The sequence below is a fragment of the Cuculus canorus genome, chromosome 13 (genome assembly GCF_017976375.1).
Source record: "Cuculus canorus isolate bCucCan1 chromosome 13, bCucCan1.pri, whole genome shotgun sequence".
Classification (NCBI taxonomy): Eukaryota; Metazoa; Chordata; class Aves; order Cuculiformes; family Cuculidae; genus Cuculus; species Cuculus canorus.
The window spans coordinates 16942729-16961250 of NC_071413.1; the positions used below are offsets into that span (position 1 = coordinate 16942729).

The following is an 18522-nucleotide window of genomic DNA, read 5'->3' on the forward strand; positions in this document are numbered from 1 at the left end:
CAGCTAAACTCAAACCTGTGCATATCAATCCAAACCACTGTACTGTTCACAGCAGGTGATGTAGAAGACAGTACAAAATAAGTGCAGGAAAAAACAGGAAAAAAACGAGTTTTTCATACAAGAAGTTTACCAGTGCGTAATATCTTCTAAAGAAATTTCATATGTAATTAAAGCCAGCTTTTCACCTAGAAGAGGACATGCAATCACAAAACTGACCAGTTAACCTGAAGGTGCAAAGCTCAGGCACCACCAAAACAACTCTTGTCAGTATTTTGAGCACTAAGAACCTTGTTCTTGGATCTTTTGAAACTGGTACACTCCAAATTGCAGAACAGAATGGACCAAAAGTCTATTTTCATCCACTAAAGTCAAAGTCATCAGAGAATCAAGTGGACGGTGGTTGTTTCTAGCCAGAGTTCTGACACTTGCAGCTGTGTGTCTGCACCTCAACGCTCAGCTCTCTTTAAAAATATCTGTGATCCTCTGCAAAATGCCAACTACCGTGACATGTAAGTCACATAGGTCCCCTAAGGAATTATGATCATGTGTATTTGCGCTCACCCTTACTTTCAAATTCAGTTTGTAGACCACACAAACTGTCTTGGTACATAAGAGAAAGCTGGCACAAACCCTGTACTCTCCCCAGACCTAAACGTGTCAACTTGCAGCTCACTCTGCTCCACTTATTCAGGGAAAAAGAAATTAGAGGGAGACTTCATGTAATTCCAACATGCTATGCACACATGTCACAGCTCAGACTGGACACCAGTGATGCTAAAAGAAAGAGTAAAAAAAAGATGGAGTAGATCCAGAGGCACTATGCAACCAAGGGCAGGAAGCAAGAGGGGAGGCAGCAGGAGCACTGTGGAACAACAGGGTACCGACTGTGATGACAAGGTTCTACAGTGAGCATTTCTGTAGGAACAAAAGGGAAGCAGCACATGTCAGCACAGAAGCAAGCCAAGAAAAGTGCTCCTATTGTCTCCCGAGTTCAAGCAATTCTCCTGATTTCCATGTTCCAGTACATCTGGTACTCTTCTCTCTACATCTGTTTCCTATTTTCCTGGTACCCGTTCTGCCTGCTACAATTACCTTACAGGTCGGGTTTAAACAGAATGTCACTCAAATCCATTTTGTCCCACTCCCACCAGACTTATCAGGACAGCAAAATAAATACAGCTAAAATCTCTTCAGGTTCAGTTCCTGTCAAGAAGCAGCAACTGATGGAATCTGAAAATGCCAAATGCAGCTTGGCTATGAAGAGGGTTTCTTTTATCCTCACAAGACACACATCATTCTGGAATTCATTTTGCCCTGCTGGGTAAATATTTTCTTCTGTTTGACAGTCAGAAACTTGAGAAAGATGCTGCTGCCTTCCATTATGCAATAGCGGTCCATGACAATTCCTGTCCAACTTGGCAGGCCAGAGCTGTTTACTTCATAGAGAAGGAGCGCACAGAATTTTGCTTCTGTTTGCTTCAGTTAGAATCATCATAGAACCATCATCATAGAATGCTTTGGGTTGGAAGGGGACTTAAAGCCCATCCAGTTCCACTCCCTGCCATGAGCAGGGACACCTCCCACTGGATCAGGTTGCTCCAAGCCCCATCCAACCTGGCCTGGAACCCCTCCAGGGATGGGGCAGCCACCACTGCTCTGGGCAGCCTGGGCCAGGGCCTCCCCACCCTCACAGCAAAACATTTCTTCCTAAGATCCCATCTCAATCTCCCCTCTTTCAGCTCAAAACCATTCCCCTCATCTCATCCCTGCACTCCCTGATCAAGAGCCCCTCCCCAGCTTAAACATTCTTCCCAGGTAATGCTCTTCTTCTTAGTGCCATATTTTGGGTTTCTGCTACAGATTCCGAGCACAGAAGAGAAATGACCGCGTACTTCAAGTCCAAAAGAAAAAAAGTATGATGTCTGCAAAGTACTTTCAGATATAGCAAATAAACTGACTGGGATTGGCGTGGTTTTGTGGATGAATCTACTGAAAATGTAAAAAACAGAAATTTAAAGATCATAAATGATTTGTTGGAAGGGATGACCAGTGACTGTCAGAGAGTAAATGCAAACTGTAACTACGCTGCTTTTGTACCAGCTCCATCAATGCAGTCAGACCACCCTTCTAGTCGCACTGTTTTCTTCAGCCAATAAGATCATTTCTTTCAAACAATTTAACAATACTTTGCCTTTTTTCTTTTGGCTTCGTCAAATAAACAGTTACAGAAAAAGACAAAGAAAACATTTGTTAAGAAATTCAAGAGACTGTATCAAAAATGGTCTGAGAAGGGAGACATGGAGAAGGCAAGAAAGGATATGTGTAATAATGGTTTCCATTGAATAGCAGTGAAAGGAAGTGGCAAAATAAGCATTTTTTCAACTTTCTCCCTGCCTGTGCTTTTTAAAAACCTGACAGTAACAATCTGTGTTCCCTTTGCATACATACTAATACATCCTGAGCACAGAGACATCATTTGCTCCGCTTTCCTCATGGAAGAAGCAGGTGACATCCTAAGCACCCAGATCAGAATTTGCCACCTTAGGTCTCAAAGACAGGCAAGCAGCCAGGTGTGCTTGCCCCAGGCTGTTACCGGGGAACAGAATCCGCTGGCATTCCATCAGCTTAGCCAAGTTCCCCAACCTTTCTGATTCAGGCTCTTCAGACCAACTGAGATTCTGGATTCTGTAGGCTATCAATTCCACTATAGTCTGAGAACATGAAGCTCTAAGCCTTTAGCATGCAACTCATTTTCATCCCACATTTTCCCACTCTCACTTCTACATTACGATTTCTTTTAAAAAAGCTATGAATAAGGGTACACACTTGCATGGTGTGTTCTTAATAGAACCCCAGAATCATTAGGTTGGAAAAGACCTTAGAGATCATAAACCGTACCTGTCTACTACTAAGTCATGTCCCCGAGCACCCCACCTGTCCGCCTTTTAACCCCCTCCAGGGATGGTGACTCCACCACCTCCCTGGGCAGCCTCTGCCAGTGCTTGAGAACCCTTTCTGTGAAGCAATTTTTCCCAATGTCCAATATAAACTTCCCCTGACGCAGCTTGAGGCCATTCCCTCTTGTCCTATCACTTGTCACTTGGGAGAAGAGACCAACACCTACTTCACCACAACCTCCTTTCAGGCAGTTGTAGAGAGCAATAAGGTCTCCCCTCAGCCTCCTCTTCTCCAGGCTAAACAACCCCAGTTCCCTCAGCCGCTCCTCCTAAGACTTGTTCTCCAGCCTCTTCACCACTTTGATTGCTCTTCTCTAGACGTGCTGCAGGACGTCAAGATCTTTCTTATAGCAAGGGGCCCAAAACGAACACAGTACTCGGTTTTGTGATAACGTCAGCAGATCCAACTAATGACAAGTAGAAGGGTTTTTGTTTTCTTACAGTAGCTTAGTGTTACCTTTCTTACCATTTTTCCCTCTTTCCCTAGAAGCCTGGGTAATACATATTTACAGGAAAAGAAAACATACTTTTTGAATAAAAAATAAAATGAAGCCACGTCTTTGCTAAGAGGCATCATAGCTGTAATTGTAATGCACAGTCAGAACTGATTGCTAACGGTACGCTGCAAATCCTGATCTCATGTGTCATAACTGTATTACGCTGATTTCTTTCACCATCTCCCTTCATATATTTTCAGGACCAAATTATGCCTCATTTTATGTTGTGAAATCTTAAATGAGACTTGTCACTTGCCCAAATACAGAAGACAGTTTTAAAACTGACATCAAAAAATCAGCCCACTAGGGCAGAAAATTCCAGAATTCTAAAAATTAAATCGACACAAGATATTAATGCTCCCTCTACTACCTTATTTTCAATTACCTCAATTAAGGAGAAACTAAATAACAGAATGAGTGTAAAATAACTTAAAGAGCCGAATTCTAAATTACAGGACCATTACTACGTGGTGCTGTTGGAAGGCTGGTGTCCTCACAGTAGACCCCCAGGACAAGTGTCCCAACTGCGTCCAGATCCACTGGCGCTACCAGACTCAGGGCAGCTTCACAAGAAGAAGCAGACACCCTTCTGCTCTCTACTGGCAGTCAGAGCCATCAAACCAGTGATTTTGGGAGGGGCAGTCCTTGCATTTCATGAAGCCCAGAGAGCAGCTCAAGGCTAATGATGGTTGTAGTGAGGTCAGCGCCGGTCTCTTCTTCACCTAACAAGTGATAAGACAACACGAAATGGCCTCAAGTTGTGCAAGGGGAGGTTCAGATTGGATAATAGGAAACATTCCTTCACAGAAAGGGTTGTTGAGCACTGGAAGAGGCCACCCAGAGTAGTGGTGGAGTCACCACGCCTAGAGGTGTTTAAAAGATGCGTAGATGTGGTGCTTAGGTACACAGCGTAGTGGTGGACTTGGCAGTGTTATGCTAGTGGTCAGATTCCATGATCTTAAAGGTCTTTTCCAAACTAAACATTTCCGCGATTTCAGTGCAGGAGCAGCTGAAGGCAGATCGCTTCATGGTTTTAAAATGCTGTCTTTTAAACACAACACAAGAACATTTTGAAATATGCAAAGAAAAAAATTTTATCTTGCATTTGACAATTTTATGCCCGGTTCTAAAAGCATTTTATCGATATCTCCAGGTAAGTTTCATGACTGTAAATACACCAGAAAACAGTCTGGTTACTTTTCTATGCAAATTGGAGCAAAAATATTAAACATGGTTAAGTGCAATTGGTACATTTTGCACTCGGGCCAGAAAAATGCTTATTGAGCCAGAAAGTAACAAGAAAGTCAAAACATCCCAAAAGCCACCAAGTTCACTATATGTGATGTATTCACTTTACAGCTTAAAATCTGTTTAAAAATGAACACTGCATGGGAGAGTAGTTTGGCAGTAAACATGATTGTGCATTTGTGTCTCGGTATTGAAGAAGGAGCCTTTTTTCATAGTGAATTTTTCATTCAAATCTAAGTGATGATTTACGTTAAATATAGGTAAAGCACAGCTACATTTTCCTGAAGGATTGCAAGGAAGTGAAGAGCAGTACAATAAGTTGAAGCATAAAAGCTTTCTCTGTCATAATATTTATTATAATGGCATATAAAATAGCTGAAATAAATAATAGATGACTAAAAGTAAATTCATATGATAAAGAATCTTTCAGCAGACACCATTACTTCTGACTGCTCCAGTTTCATACAAAGTTGAAGAGTCTTAATAAATATGCTGTAGCCCCTGTATCTAATGTAAATACAAGTCATTTGGTAAGGGCTTCCTTGAAACGTAGCACAGTGGACACAAGATAATTTACTGTATAATCTTACGCTGAAAAAATATTGCATGCGTATCTTCAATTTTTAACAGCCCTTAGCTCAAAACTGAACACGTAGCACAACAACAAAAACATCTGACTTAGAAGGACTCAAAACACAACCAAGTGGTAAAAAGCAGTTTAATTTGATAAAGAAAAGTCTTAATGACAACATCTTGGAAGGCAAATTGTTCTCCTATGCAGTGTGAGAAGCAGAATCTTCGGGACAGAAGAATCTGACATCAAAGCTGCTAAAAAGTCTGTGGAATTATCTTAAAATAGGTGAAGTAAAAAAAACCTCAGCACATAATAAGCAACGCCCAAATAAGCCCATATTTCCATGTTGGGGACAAAGCAGGGGCTGTTCCAGCAGCCCAGGTGACAGCTCAACACATGGCTCATGACAGCCCATAGCCAGTGCCATGCACTATTTATGGAGATGCGTAATAGAGAGAAAGGGTTTCACTCAGGATTAAGACTGTAAATATTACTGTCGCTAATGTAGTCAACACTTGGTACTTCATACAAAGTTGTATTTATGTAATGCCAGCTTCATCTCGTAGTGGGCTTTGATTGCCATGCAGCTCCTTCACACGGACCTGATTGGGACAGATGACTCACGCTGCATAAGAGCAATCCAACATACATGCTAGATGCTTTAATGACAGGTTCTCCTGCTGCATTTGACACACCCTCGTAAAGCTCATTAGAAGACATCGTGGTGGAATGATTTTACATTCCATTCTTCCAGTCACCGCCCCATATCAGCAGTTTCTATACAGTACTTTCCAATTGTCACTATCTTTATGCAAGAGAAGATTGCACGCCACACAAACCAATTTCCTGACTATTAGTTATTTTACTAACCAACATAGCATAGAAACACAATCAGTGAGCTTGGAAAAGATGCCCAAGATCAAGTCCAACCATCAGCTCAACCCCACCATGCCTACTAAGCCATGTCCTAAGTGCCACGGGCACATGGTTTTTTAACCCTTCCAGGGATGGAGACTCCCCCAATGCCCCAGGCAGCCTCTGCCAGAGCTTCACCGCTCTTTCAGTAAAGACATTTTTCCTAATGTCCGGTCTAAACCACTCATGCTGCAACTTGAGGTCATTCCCTCTCATCCTATTTCTTGTTCCTTGGGAGAAGAGACCAGCACCCACCTCACCACAATCTCCTTTCCAGGAGCTGCAGAAAGCGATGAGGACTTCCCTCAGCCTCCTCTTCTCCAAGCTGAACAGCCCCAGGTCCCTCAGCCGCTCCCAGAACCCCTGGGCTCCGGATCCTCCCCCAACTCCATTTCCTTCTCTAGACGCACTCCAGCCCCTCAATGTCCTTCTTGTAGCAAAGGATCCAAAACTGAACCCAGAATTCAAGGTGTGGCTTCACCAGCGTCAAGCACAGGGAACAATCTCTTCCCTGCTCCTGCTGGCCACCCCATGGCTGATCCAAGCCAGGATGCTGTTGGCTCTCTGTATGTGATGTAGAGGGAAACAGCTGGGACTGACAGTGATTCTTCATGAAAATCGGAGATCAAAGGTTTTCTTTCTTTCATTAGAAACAAAATCTATTTAGTAGTACTCGGTTTCACTGTTTCCCAACTTGTGTTTTACCCATATTTTGGTTGCCATTTACCAGTATAAATTTTTCTACTGCTCATCCTGGAACTCCAGCAGGGGTTGCTGCCAACCAAGTCAAGTGAAGAACACATACATAAAGACCCAACGGGTCAGGATGAGCCTGAAGATTGCCAGCATTGCTTATCATCCTTTGACCTACATTTTATCATCAAGAATGAATTATTATTGTTATTTTCCCTGTCTCTATCCCTTCTCCAGATCATTTGTGGATGTTTGGCAGAGAACAATGTTTATCTTTTTGGCATCATCTACAACTTAGCGGTAAGAGGCCTCTTCAGACAACCCGAAGCCCTCAAGCTGTAGTAAGACCGTGCTGTAAATGAATATCTTAAAGTTGCAGCAGCAGCTCCCCACACACGACAGTAAAGAGCAAACGCCTGAACTGAGCTCAACTGGCTTATAAGAAAAATTAAGAACTCTGGATCCTCCTTTAGGTAGAGATTAAATATAAAGGCAAGCAATGAGCTACTGAAATTCCACGTCTCTCGTCTTCAGAAGAGCAATAAAGACAACCTGACAGGAGTTCAGTTTCTCAGTATGCCACACACCAACCTGGTACTTGGTCCTCACATTTAAACAAGTCACTATTCACAGTAATATTTTTCCTCTTCCAAATGTTGTTTAATTTAGCTATAATTTAAAATCCATGCCACAAATGCAACAAAGTCTCTAGAGAGTGTTAGTATAATTCAGTTGGATGTTCCAGGGCTCTCTTGGTCATGCAATAGTCATTTTAAATTCCTCAATAATTTTAAAACTGTGTCTCTATTAGTAAATATCTACTCATAAAAAGAAATGCAAAATACATTTATTTGTTTCTTTGTGGTTGCTTAGTTTTTCAGATTTTATCTTTTTTTACATATAACTCTTCTGTAATAAATATCCCCACAAGAAGCAATCACAATATTTCATAATCTTTACATCAGTGAACTCGTTAGATCAACATCTCTGTAAATTTGGCCTTTTGAATCTTCAAGAGATAACTATAAAGGAAAAAAGGAAAAACATGCTTTTCTTTCTGAAATTAATATTTTCCCAGATGTAAGCTATGCCACAGCAATCCTAAATCATGCTTTAAAAGAGCAAGAGAAGTCAATCTTGTAAGGACATTTTAAAAGTTATTTATTCTTTAGCCAGAGAACAAAAAAACAGACACAAAAATTACTAGACTATAATTTCAGAATACTTCAATTTGTAGGCTCCAACTGTCCCTGATTTTTCCCGGCTGTAGCCGGCTCCATCGCAGGCAGTGCACATCTGCTTCAACAACAAGAAATTGCATGCATTTCAAAAAATACCCGACCCTAGGCTTTGGCAACAAGAATTTGTTTAGCTCTTAATGTACCGCAACTGGGGGTATTTACTCGGGAGTCTACTTTTAGCTGGATTTTTTCCTTTCCCTGGATATAGATCATCTCTTTCTCTCTCTCCAAACGCCCATTCCTGTAAAGCCAATTTGAATTTATCTTGGGGAATCTCAAATAATCTTGGCAATATATTACATGTGTATGGTTTACTATTCTAATAAACATATCTCCTTGTTTACAGAGTGACCGGGGGAGCCTGGGAACATGGAGCAGGATCCTGACTGGAGCCTCCTATGCAGATGCTTTCAATTCCTTTCATTCTACGAGATTTGAAGAGATAGCAGAATACATTTGCAAAAACAGCAACAGGGCAAACAGCATCAGGGTAGTTTAGAAGCCACAGACTTTGCTTCCTCTTAAAAATTTGGGCAATTTGAAGTTTTTAAGATTAAATAAAACCAGCTCACAGGCTGCTGAGAGACACGCAATAGAGGTGGTAAACAGGGTGCTGGATTTGTTGGAAATGGCAGGAAAACCGGTATTTATTAACAGATTAAACCAGTAACATCCCTACTGCAATATAATATTATTGTTGTTAATTACCCAAAGCATTAAGGTTGCGTTATTCTGTAGGCACAGTTATACACACACTGGTTTATAAATCTCCCAGCAGGGTTCCACGTAAGGATCTCACACACAGCGCAAAGTTAGCATCGCTCCTGCAGATGACAAACAGGACGAGAAAAGCATGATGGTCAAAAGGGCAACAATGTGTAAGTAAATATAAACTGAACCCTTTTTCCCTGTTCTCTCATGATCCATAATCATAAGCTACGCTGTTGCCTGAGAGTGCAGACATGCACTGTGCGGCGCATTAATCCTTCAAACACTAACAGATGCTGGCAGGGATTTAGGCTGGAATGTATTTACAAAGTGACAAATTATGTTCCGTATTATACCGAGAGAGAAAGAGCACCCACAAATAGGCTGATAAATGTCAGCTGCAGTCACGACAAACGGTTTATTTTTATTATACTGTAACCACAAATGTTTTTTGCAGGGAGGCCTGAAGATTTATTTGTTGCAGGAAAAAACAAGATTATATATGACACAAAGTAATAACTGTGAGCGCACTGATGTTCTGGGCAGCGTGCCCTCCTGGAAGCTATGTTCGGATTGAAAAATGCTGCTTAAAAATGGTACGGTGTATGACACAAAACAAATAGTTCATAAACCCGTATTGAAACAACAATAACTATTAATTAAAGACGGTCTTCAGACATAGTTCTACAAGTTAAGATGCAAGCAGAGTGTCTCCTTTAGTGGAATGTTGAAAACAAATTAATGATACTAAAATAAGTCCGATTAAATAGGTTTAGACGAAAACCAAAGTGCTATAATTGCTAGACGGAAGCAACATCTATTTTAATGTGGTCATAGCGTTAGAAGAACATTTAGCGTAGCACGGTTAATTGGCAGAATAGTGACGTCTGCAGGTTTAGAAATGCACTGCAGCTACTCTGGAGCACAGCAAGGTTTGCCAGGAGGTTTAAGGTACAGGTCTTTCTCCCCATTCAATAGTAGGAAAACGCAAATATGGATATGGTTAAAACTCCTCACTTCTTTAATCATAAATAATTTCAGGATGCTTCACGTAAGTAGGAATACATGTGTGAGACAATTAAATGCCAGAACTGAATAATTAGCTCTGTAAGAAATTAGAATTGGCAGTTCAGTTACAGCCTCCTGGCTTCGAATACTATACACCAGATACCTTACAAAACAGCATCCTCAAAACATAAACACATCTCCCAATTCTTTTGTTTCTACAACCGTTCCGTCCCCCAGCTATAAGTTCCATTGAAAATGGTCACATTGTTCTGTGTGGGATTTTAGTTGTCGAAAGAAAAGGATGGAATCACATTAGCAAAGATTCCTGGTACAAATAAAGGTTGGCAGGATCAGGGTCTTTATATACATTCAATAAACCCAATCTAGACTGGAAGAGAAATATGAAGTCCTTCACACACACAAGAAAATGCCAGGCACTTTAGAGCAGCACCGGAATATGGAATCCTGGCAGTGAGCCACCCAATTTGTGCTCGTGAAAGAAGGAAGTTCCTTCTGTCCTTTCCTTGTAAAGAAATGAAGATTGTGGGACAAAGAAAATGTGAACAAAATAAACCCAAAGGCTGGATATCAATTTCTGTGATTCCAGTCTCAGGAATCAGTTTGCTTTACCTGCAATCAGCAACGTAGATATGAAACCAAACACATCATTAAAAACATCATGTGATTCCAGGGTCATCAAAAACTGGGGATCAAAGTCTAGACCGTGTACTTTACAGATATAAAGCTGACGGCATCCAGACACTGACAGAGGGGTCACAAGGCCGTGTCCGTTTGTTCTAAATGGCTTTTGTGCAAACGTGACGTCGCTCCAAATTCAAGCGCTTCATTTTTAAGCACCGTCAACACAAAAGGTCTAAAATTTTCTTCTACTAATTATACATGAATTTTCTGATAAAATTTTTATCTCTACGTAACAGAAACACAGCAGAAAATCAAAGCCTCGTACAGGAGGAGAGATGATGGTCACCATCATTGACTTACTAGAACATCTGTTTCCTGGGTACAATCTGCCAATGAACAACATAGAGACAAGGATGGGAACATCCCTTAAAATAATGTCCTTATAAGCATTTTCCATACAAAAGAAGGAAGCGCTGCCATTAAAGCGAGTAAAGCAGCAAGAGAAGCACAGTAACCTACTTTCAACCTGAAGAACAGGCGCGCAAAATGGCTATAAATGTTTTACAGATAGGAGGGAAAAGGAAGAAAGGAAGAAAAACCCCAATCACAACCACCGCTCCCCTCCATAAAAGAAGCAAAACTGACCACAAAGAACTAACGATGAAGGGAAGCAGCACATCAAGAATGTGGGGAACAGTACTGGACAGAAAGATTTGTAGATGCTTTCTGCAGTTCTGTAGCCAGAAGTGTTAATGCCACTTTTAATGCAGCCATTCAATTATTTAATGGTTTTTAATTTAACAGGTATTGTTGCATGGTTAAACAACAATGGCATATTCTACCTTCAAGCAAGCAGCTTAGGCATTTTCCAACTTTTAAGGTAAGTCTTGGCTGTACCGACCCAAACACCTGGACAAGGAGCAGCGACTGTAAATCCTATCGATGCGCCACATGCAAAAATTGTAAAACATACTAAAAAAATCCAAAAAGAAAATTTCCAAGCAGATGTTTATAAACAGAAGGTAACGGAAAAAAACCCAAACACAATGCTGCATTATGTTACATGATTCACAGATGAACCCATTGGAAGTACGGCAAAAAGCCCTTCTGGAAAACTTCCAGAAATTAAAAGGTGCAAACAAGCTGCCTAATACCCTTGCGTAGACTGAATTCTTATGAAGAAAATAAAGTTTATTGTCTGGAAACAGAGAAAGCATGAGGAAAGCACTAAAGCAATGGAGGTGAACAATTAGACAGATGTTCACTTAAGGAAATAAAGAGAACAGAAGAAGCCATCACTGAGGAATTTTACGAGAATACTGACAACTCTGCACCTCATCAAGGGCACTGGTAAAGTTAAAGCCACTGAAGCCATTTCTGCTCAACTCCAGTGTAACTGCTGACCTTGCAAAAGTCTGCATTTAGCAAATGTGGCTTAGGAAAATAGCATTATACTTTTCATTTCACTTTTTTTTTCCTGAACTCCATCTATACTGTACTATATATTTCAATAAAATGAATTTTCTTTCCTTGTGTAATATTGTATACACTCAGATTTCTTTTTTTTTTCCTCCCTAACTATGCTTTGGTATCAGGAAAAGCTACATTTAAGAACTTTTTGTCATTTAAGTGAAGTTAAATAGCGTCAATGACATCTGACGTTCAGAAACGTGTATACGTGAATAGCCGGAATGGTTTTGCTTAATATGATTACATGTGTTTCTAAAGCAGTCAGGAGTTTGCATAATATATTATATGTTCGTTTGGGCATGTTTTAGCACATACAACCTTTGTATGTAACTACTGGGAGAAGAATGGAGAGAAAGCATATTTTGTTAGTAAACTGTCTTGTAGAGGAAACACAACTGACACAAGTGCCAACAAAAGGGGAAGGAATGAATAATAAGAGGTGAGATTATTTGGCAAGGACAAAGTCTAACTTCTCTGTGGTTGCGCAGGCTGAGGTACAAAGGCAATTTGATCTCTAAACTTATCTCTGTTGTTTAAAATCTCATCACAAAACTGTTAATTACTCTTCTCTTGCAGATTTTCAGAAGAATAATGCCCCAAATCTCAAGCACGTTACTGATTTCTCGTTGTCTGCTACCTGCTCATACCTTTTCAAAAAGAACAGAATCAGAGAACCATAGAATCCCCAGGTTGGAAAAGATCTTTGAGATCATCAAGTGCAGCCAAACCTGTCCACTACTAAATCATGTCCCTAAGCACTTCATTTACCCGTCTTTTAAACACCTCCAGGGATGGTAACTCCACCACCTCCCTGGGCAGCTGTTCCAGGTAATCAGGAACTGTAGCTCACCATCACCCACACAACTTCCAGCCCATACTTGTATGGGGAGGGCTCCTTTCCACAACACCCATGAGTTGTTTCTAGATGGTAAATACAACCATGACATGCATGTACACAGGGTACACGAATACCAGGAGTCAACTCTCCAGCTTTCCTGTCACCAACAGGTTTTCAGCAGCATTGGAAACACCAGCAGGTTCTCACCAGCCTTGGAAACTGGACACATCAGACCTGTTCTTGCAGAAACCTCTGTGCATCAGATGGTAGAGATGGGGAGGAAGCACTAATTAAAAGCTCTGTCCTTAGCTAAATATTACTTGTACACAGAGAAAAAGGAGTCCTGTGAAGCAGATTTTTATAGCAGTACCAGAGTGCCCTTTTTTAGCCCCAGCCCCAGCTCCACTCACAGAAAAGGAGAGCTCATCCATCGCAAATGGCTTTGCGGGATTCATGATATAGTCCATATTTCAGCCCGGTCTGCAGGGGACGGCCCATGAGGTCCTCACCCACTAAGGTTTGCAAGTTCTCCATAACTCAGGAGAGACGCACAAGAAAATGTCATAATTCACAGTTTAAATAATATAAAAGATGTGGAATGTGATTGATCTCACACTGGAGAGAATTGAAATTACAGTTAGGGGATAGTTTTTTTCATGTACTGTAAGGTCAAGTAATAGTAAATAATTAATGAATTATGAAACAAATTTTCTATAATGCAACACATAAATTCTATTCAGTAAGATCTAAAAGTGTAGTTACACCAAAAAGCCATATAATATATCAGAACACGAAGAAAATGCATGATGCTGAGGAATAAAGGGGGGGTTGTCATTACGTGGGGAAAACGGTTACTCTTACAGAATATAAATAATGTCTTTCCATACATACACATCATTTTCATAGGTTTTACGTCTCATGATCTGCTAGAAAAAGAAAAGAAAGGATTTTCAAAATGTTTTGCCGTTGCACTTTGTAGTGAGATATATTTCCAGTCTCAAGCACAAATGCAGGCTGGGCGGAGAATGGATTGATGGCAGCTCTGAGGAGAAGGACTCGGGGTGTTGAGAAGCTCAGCATGAGCTGATGAAGTTCACTTGCAGCCCAGAAAGCAACCACGTCCTGGGCTGCATCCAAAGAGATTGAGATGAGATCTTAAGAAGAAATGTTTTGCTGTGAGGGTGGGGAGGCCCTGGCCCACGTTGCCCCAAGAAGTGGTGGCTGCCCCATCCCTGGAGGGGTTCAAGGCCAGGTTGGATGGGGCTTGGAGCAACCTGATCCAGTGGGATGTGTCCCTGCCTATGGCAGGGGATGGGACTGGAAAGACTTTGAGTTCCCTTCCAACCCGAACCATTCCATGATTCTATGATCTTTCCAGCAATTCAAGAGGTTCTCACACATCAGAGAGTAGATTGATCAAGCGGATCATGGCCTGGACAAAACCACGGACGGAACTCCTTCTCTGCTCTTACTACTGACCTGGTTTCAGCTGGAGTCCAAGGATTGCTTATCCTTGTTCCCTCTTTACCAGTCAACCAACATGAAATTCACATTCTTTAAGGCTGAGGCTCTCTCTTAGAATTTAAAGACCATGACGCAAGATGGTCGTGATCTTGGTTAGACTTCTGTAGGCCAGTGATGTGTCAGGAATGCAAGTCAAGAAGTCAAAACAGAAACGTCAAACCCCTCAAAAGTCACCCAATATATTTTCTGTGTAGATATCTTAAAATTAGTTGAATTTGGGGCTTTCTGGATTAGCAGATGGAAAACTTCCTACTTTAACTGCATAACATTCATGGCTTGATTATCTTCTCAATAATTAAAAAAAACTGGGGTTTGCTAAGAGATTAAACTGTTCTGCATTTCAGATTCAACTATGGTGAGATATTACACACATAAAGGCAAAGGGGGGGGCGCGGGAGAACAAGCAAGTTTTGAGGAATGTATTTCTCACTTATGGTGGCTGCTTAAAGCCTTTCAGTCATCAGGAATTGTCTTGGTGGTAATAAATCAGAAACGAAAAAAATTGGCAAAATACCTGCCAAGTTTTCATATCAAACGCAGACAATTTATCACATCTACTTCCTAAATAATCTGGACTTAAACCCTTCCAATAAATGCAAGTCAGATGTTGGGTCTCCAAGAGCAATTGTCTCACTATGTAGTGTATGTGTGTTGGAACAGAGTAACTGCCGAGGACGCAGCCAGTGCCAGCACATACAGTTAAAACAGAGAATAAGGTTTGAGATCACTTACAGACACCATCATTTGCAGACCTAAACAATGAAGTCAATAACCTGCAGCAGTATTTCTAAGCAGTTTGAACCCAGTCCTACCAAAGGCCATCCATTTCCATGTAGCTGTAATTCCTGATCCAGGAATACTCTGTGTTTTTTTTCTCCGACCGCACTGACCAATAAAATACATCACAAATGAGAGGTTTGGGATTTTCCTCCACATTCACCCTGCCACGTTTGGTGACATGCACAAATAAACTTGTCAAGGAAATCTAGAACAAACTTCAATCTTCTGCTCTAGAAGAAGTTACCTTCACAGAGTTCCCATTACAAAGGTGCTTACATTAATGGTAACTGAAATAATGCAATTAGCAAAAACACCAGTTAATATGACCCAAACAAAATGTAAAAGCAAATTTATTCTCTAGAAATCAAAGAAAAGAAAGTTAATTTTTGATCAAGCAAGCAGGGTTTATACCTTTATAACAACTGTGAGCATTTGAAGCCATGTTGAAGCCATGCTTAAAGCATTCGGGACTGTGCGTTTTGCGTATGTGGTCCATGCCCTAAAGATACAGGAACGTCTAGGTTGGGTACTTGGACATAGAATGAGAACAGGTACTCAAATGAGGTCAAGTCCTGCTGTTTGACTGGTTATGAGGTATGCATTGAAAGAGGAAAGAAAAGAATAAGGAAAGAAGGAAGGAGAGAGATAAAAATAGCTACCCCCACAGCACTGTGGCATCCCATCAGTCTGATGCTCAGTCCGGTGGGAGAATGCTCTCCAAAACTTCACCCTTGCTTCATCCTTTTATATGCTTGAGTCACGCCTTGTTGATATGCTCATTTCACTAACTCTGCCCCTTATTTTCCTGCCCCAAACCTGCACCTGTTCAGGCATGTTCAGCTCCTGGCAGTTGTTTTCTCTGGTAGCCATATCCACTATCAGGGCAGATCCTGCAAACCCATCTTGTTCAGCCCAGAGTCCATGTGCAGTTGTCTGGGTGATGAGATCTTCAGGTTAGGTGTTGAGACAGACCAATTCTTTCTGTGCTGTGCTACAGTCTGAAACGAGTGGTTCCAATGCTGCGCACCACAGTCTGCATCATTTACAGAATCTCACTGTCCTTACATTAGGTTTAGGTAGAATTTTCATAGCCATGATGTGCCTTCTAAAAGCCATGACGTACCTTCTAAAGCTAAAAAACTTTCAGAACTGACCATGACACACAACAGCCGGGAACCTTGGAATGAGGTTGTTTTTCTCACGTGGAGCTCGAAAACTCCATGGCCACCATCAGTTTCTGGATTTAACTACATGGCTGATAAGAGTTAAGTGCAAAGATCCTCTTTTCTCCTCCCATGGAACCACCCCACACAGTTTTAAGGCCTTTTTCCTCCTAGTTCATTCTGCCTTCACTGATCCACACAGCAGGTTTGACCAGTTAAAGAACACAGCAAACTGCACAAGGTACAAGAGTGTTTCAAGGCACAGGTCACCAATTCTCCCAGGCCATATCTGAAAAGATATGACAAGATGATAAGGCAGAAAAGGTCCATACTTGTAAGACTTTGAATAAGCACACAATTTTAGGACAGAGACAAATTAAAAGAAACTGAAAATGCTCCAAAAAGACTGAATTTTGTTTTGAAAAAAAATCAATGGCATTACTATAATCAAGTAAATCAACAGATTATTTAATAAGTTAAATCACCTGGCAATGAAGAAAGCCACTGAGGAAGTATATGACGCAATGAGCGTATGCAAGCCAAGCGTTTAGATGCCTTTTAGCACTTGCGAGCATTTGTTTTCAATTTAGCTTTTCAAACACCTCCTGCTATGGTGCTGTGCCTCCCCAAATAAACAATATAACGTGACAAGAGTTCTGCTTCTCAGAACTCTGGAAAGAGCTCTGTGATAATTTTCAAAGGGTCTTCACTTTTAACTTACTCTGTTTGTTCCTGAAGATGAGGCTGACTCTCCGCCTAAAGAAAAGCTCGGCCAGTACCGGTTCTGCACGCGGTACCATTGCAGATCTGGCTCCTCATTTCCCAAGCTTGATCAGTACTTTAGCAAGCTTAAGCAAGTACCAATTTGCATTCTTAATGGTAAAGACCTTTAAGCATATCCAGCTCCTGTAAGCTTTTGAAGGGTTTCTTAGTGTGCTCAGTTCCCATTAAAACCGACAGCAAACAAACTGAAAATTTCCTCCTTCATTTCCAGATGCTGAGCTCTTCTCTGTGGTCACCAATGACAGGACCTGAGGGAATGGCAGGAAGGTGTGCCAGGAGAGGGTGAGGTTGGACATCAGGAAGACGTTCTTCTCCCAGATGGTGGTGGAGCACTGGAACAGGTCCTCAGGGAAGCAGTCACAGCGCTGAGGCTAACAATGTTCCAGAAGCGTTTGGACAACACCCTTAGCCACAGGGTGTGAATGTTAGGGGTGTCCTGTGCAGGGACAGGAGTTGGACTCCATGATCTTTGTGAGTCCCTTCCAACTCAGGACATTCTGTGATTCTATCATTCTTTAAATACAGTGTCGTAATTAAGAAGTTAAATTATTTGCTTTAAATAAGTAAATCTATTTAAGACTTAACTACAGCAGAAATATAGCAGCCAAAGCAAAGGCCCGAACTGAGTGGCTTTCAGCAGATCATTTTTCCATCTCAGTTTGCTGTCGTGTGTTTCTAAGCTACACGATGTCATTTTGAAGGTGCAACAAGCTGCAGATCCCTGTGATGACCAGACCACGTGAACCCACTTTAACTTAGGCTCCAAAGTGAGAAGCGTTAATTCATCATCCTGTCAAACTAATGGCATTCACTCATAAGTTCCATCCAACCTCCTCCACACCTGGCTGAGTCTGCTGCTCAGCCTAGTGAAACGCACTAATTGCAGACCTTCTCCGTCTGCCCTCTGGACAGTGTGCTTCACCGTGTTTGAAAAGGGCAATGGTATAGAACTAAAAACTGGACAAACACCCTCAGAAGTGATGGAACAAGATGCCAAGTGTACCTTTCTGAGGACCTTGTACTGAGACTCCCATAAAGTCTTTTAGCTGTCTTGGCCGTGCAAAATTAATTGAAATGCATCAGGCTGTTGATGATCTCAACGCATTTAGCTTGTATCCATGGCCTTCATCAGAAGTACAGCATCACACTAGGACCAGTGCCTGTACCCTCTCAGCTGGGCAAATGAAAAGGAAGACACAGGAACACAATTCCCCTTCCTCCCTTCTTTGTGACATCTAACCTAGCACAGCTGCATTCTTATGCCTCTCATGTAACACAAGGAAAAAAAAGCCTAGAACATCCAAAATGAACAACATAATCTTTTCTGTCTCCAGCTGAGCGACTCCTTAGACATGTTAGGCAAAGGAGCAGAGAAAGTTTCTTCAGATACAGTCACTTTGTGCTCTGGACATTCACCACTAAAACTGAGGATGCTAATTCATACTCTTTTAGGCATTAAAAAATAAAAGAGATATGGATCT

General features: G+C 41.3%; 1 protein-coding gene across 17 annotated transcripts in view; it reads right to left on the reverse strand.

The window, feature by feature from the left end:
• Positions 1–18522, reverse strand: part of WWOX (WW domain containing oxidoreductase) — a 547784-nt gene that overhangs the window by 431962 nt on the left and 97300 nt on the right. The window lies entirely within an intron of this gene.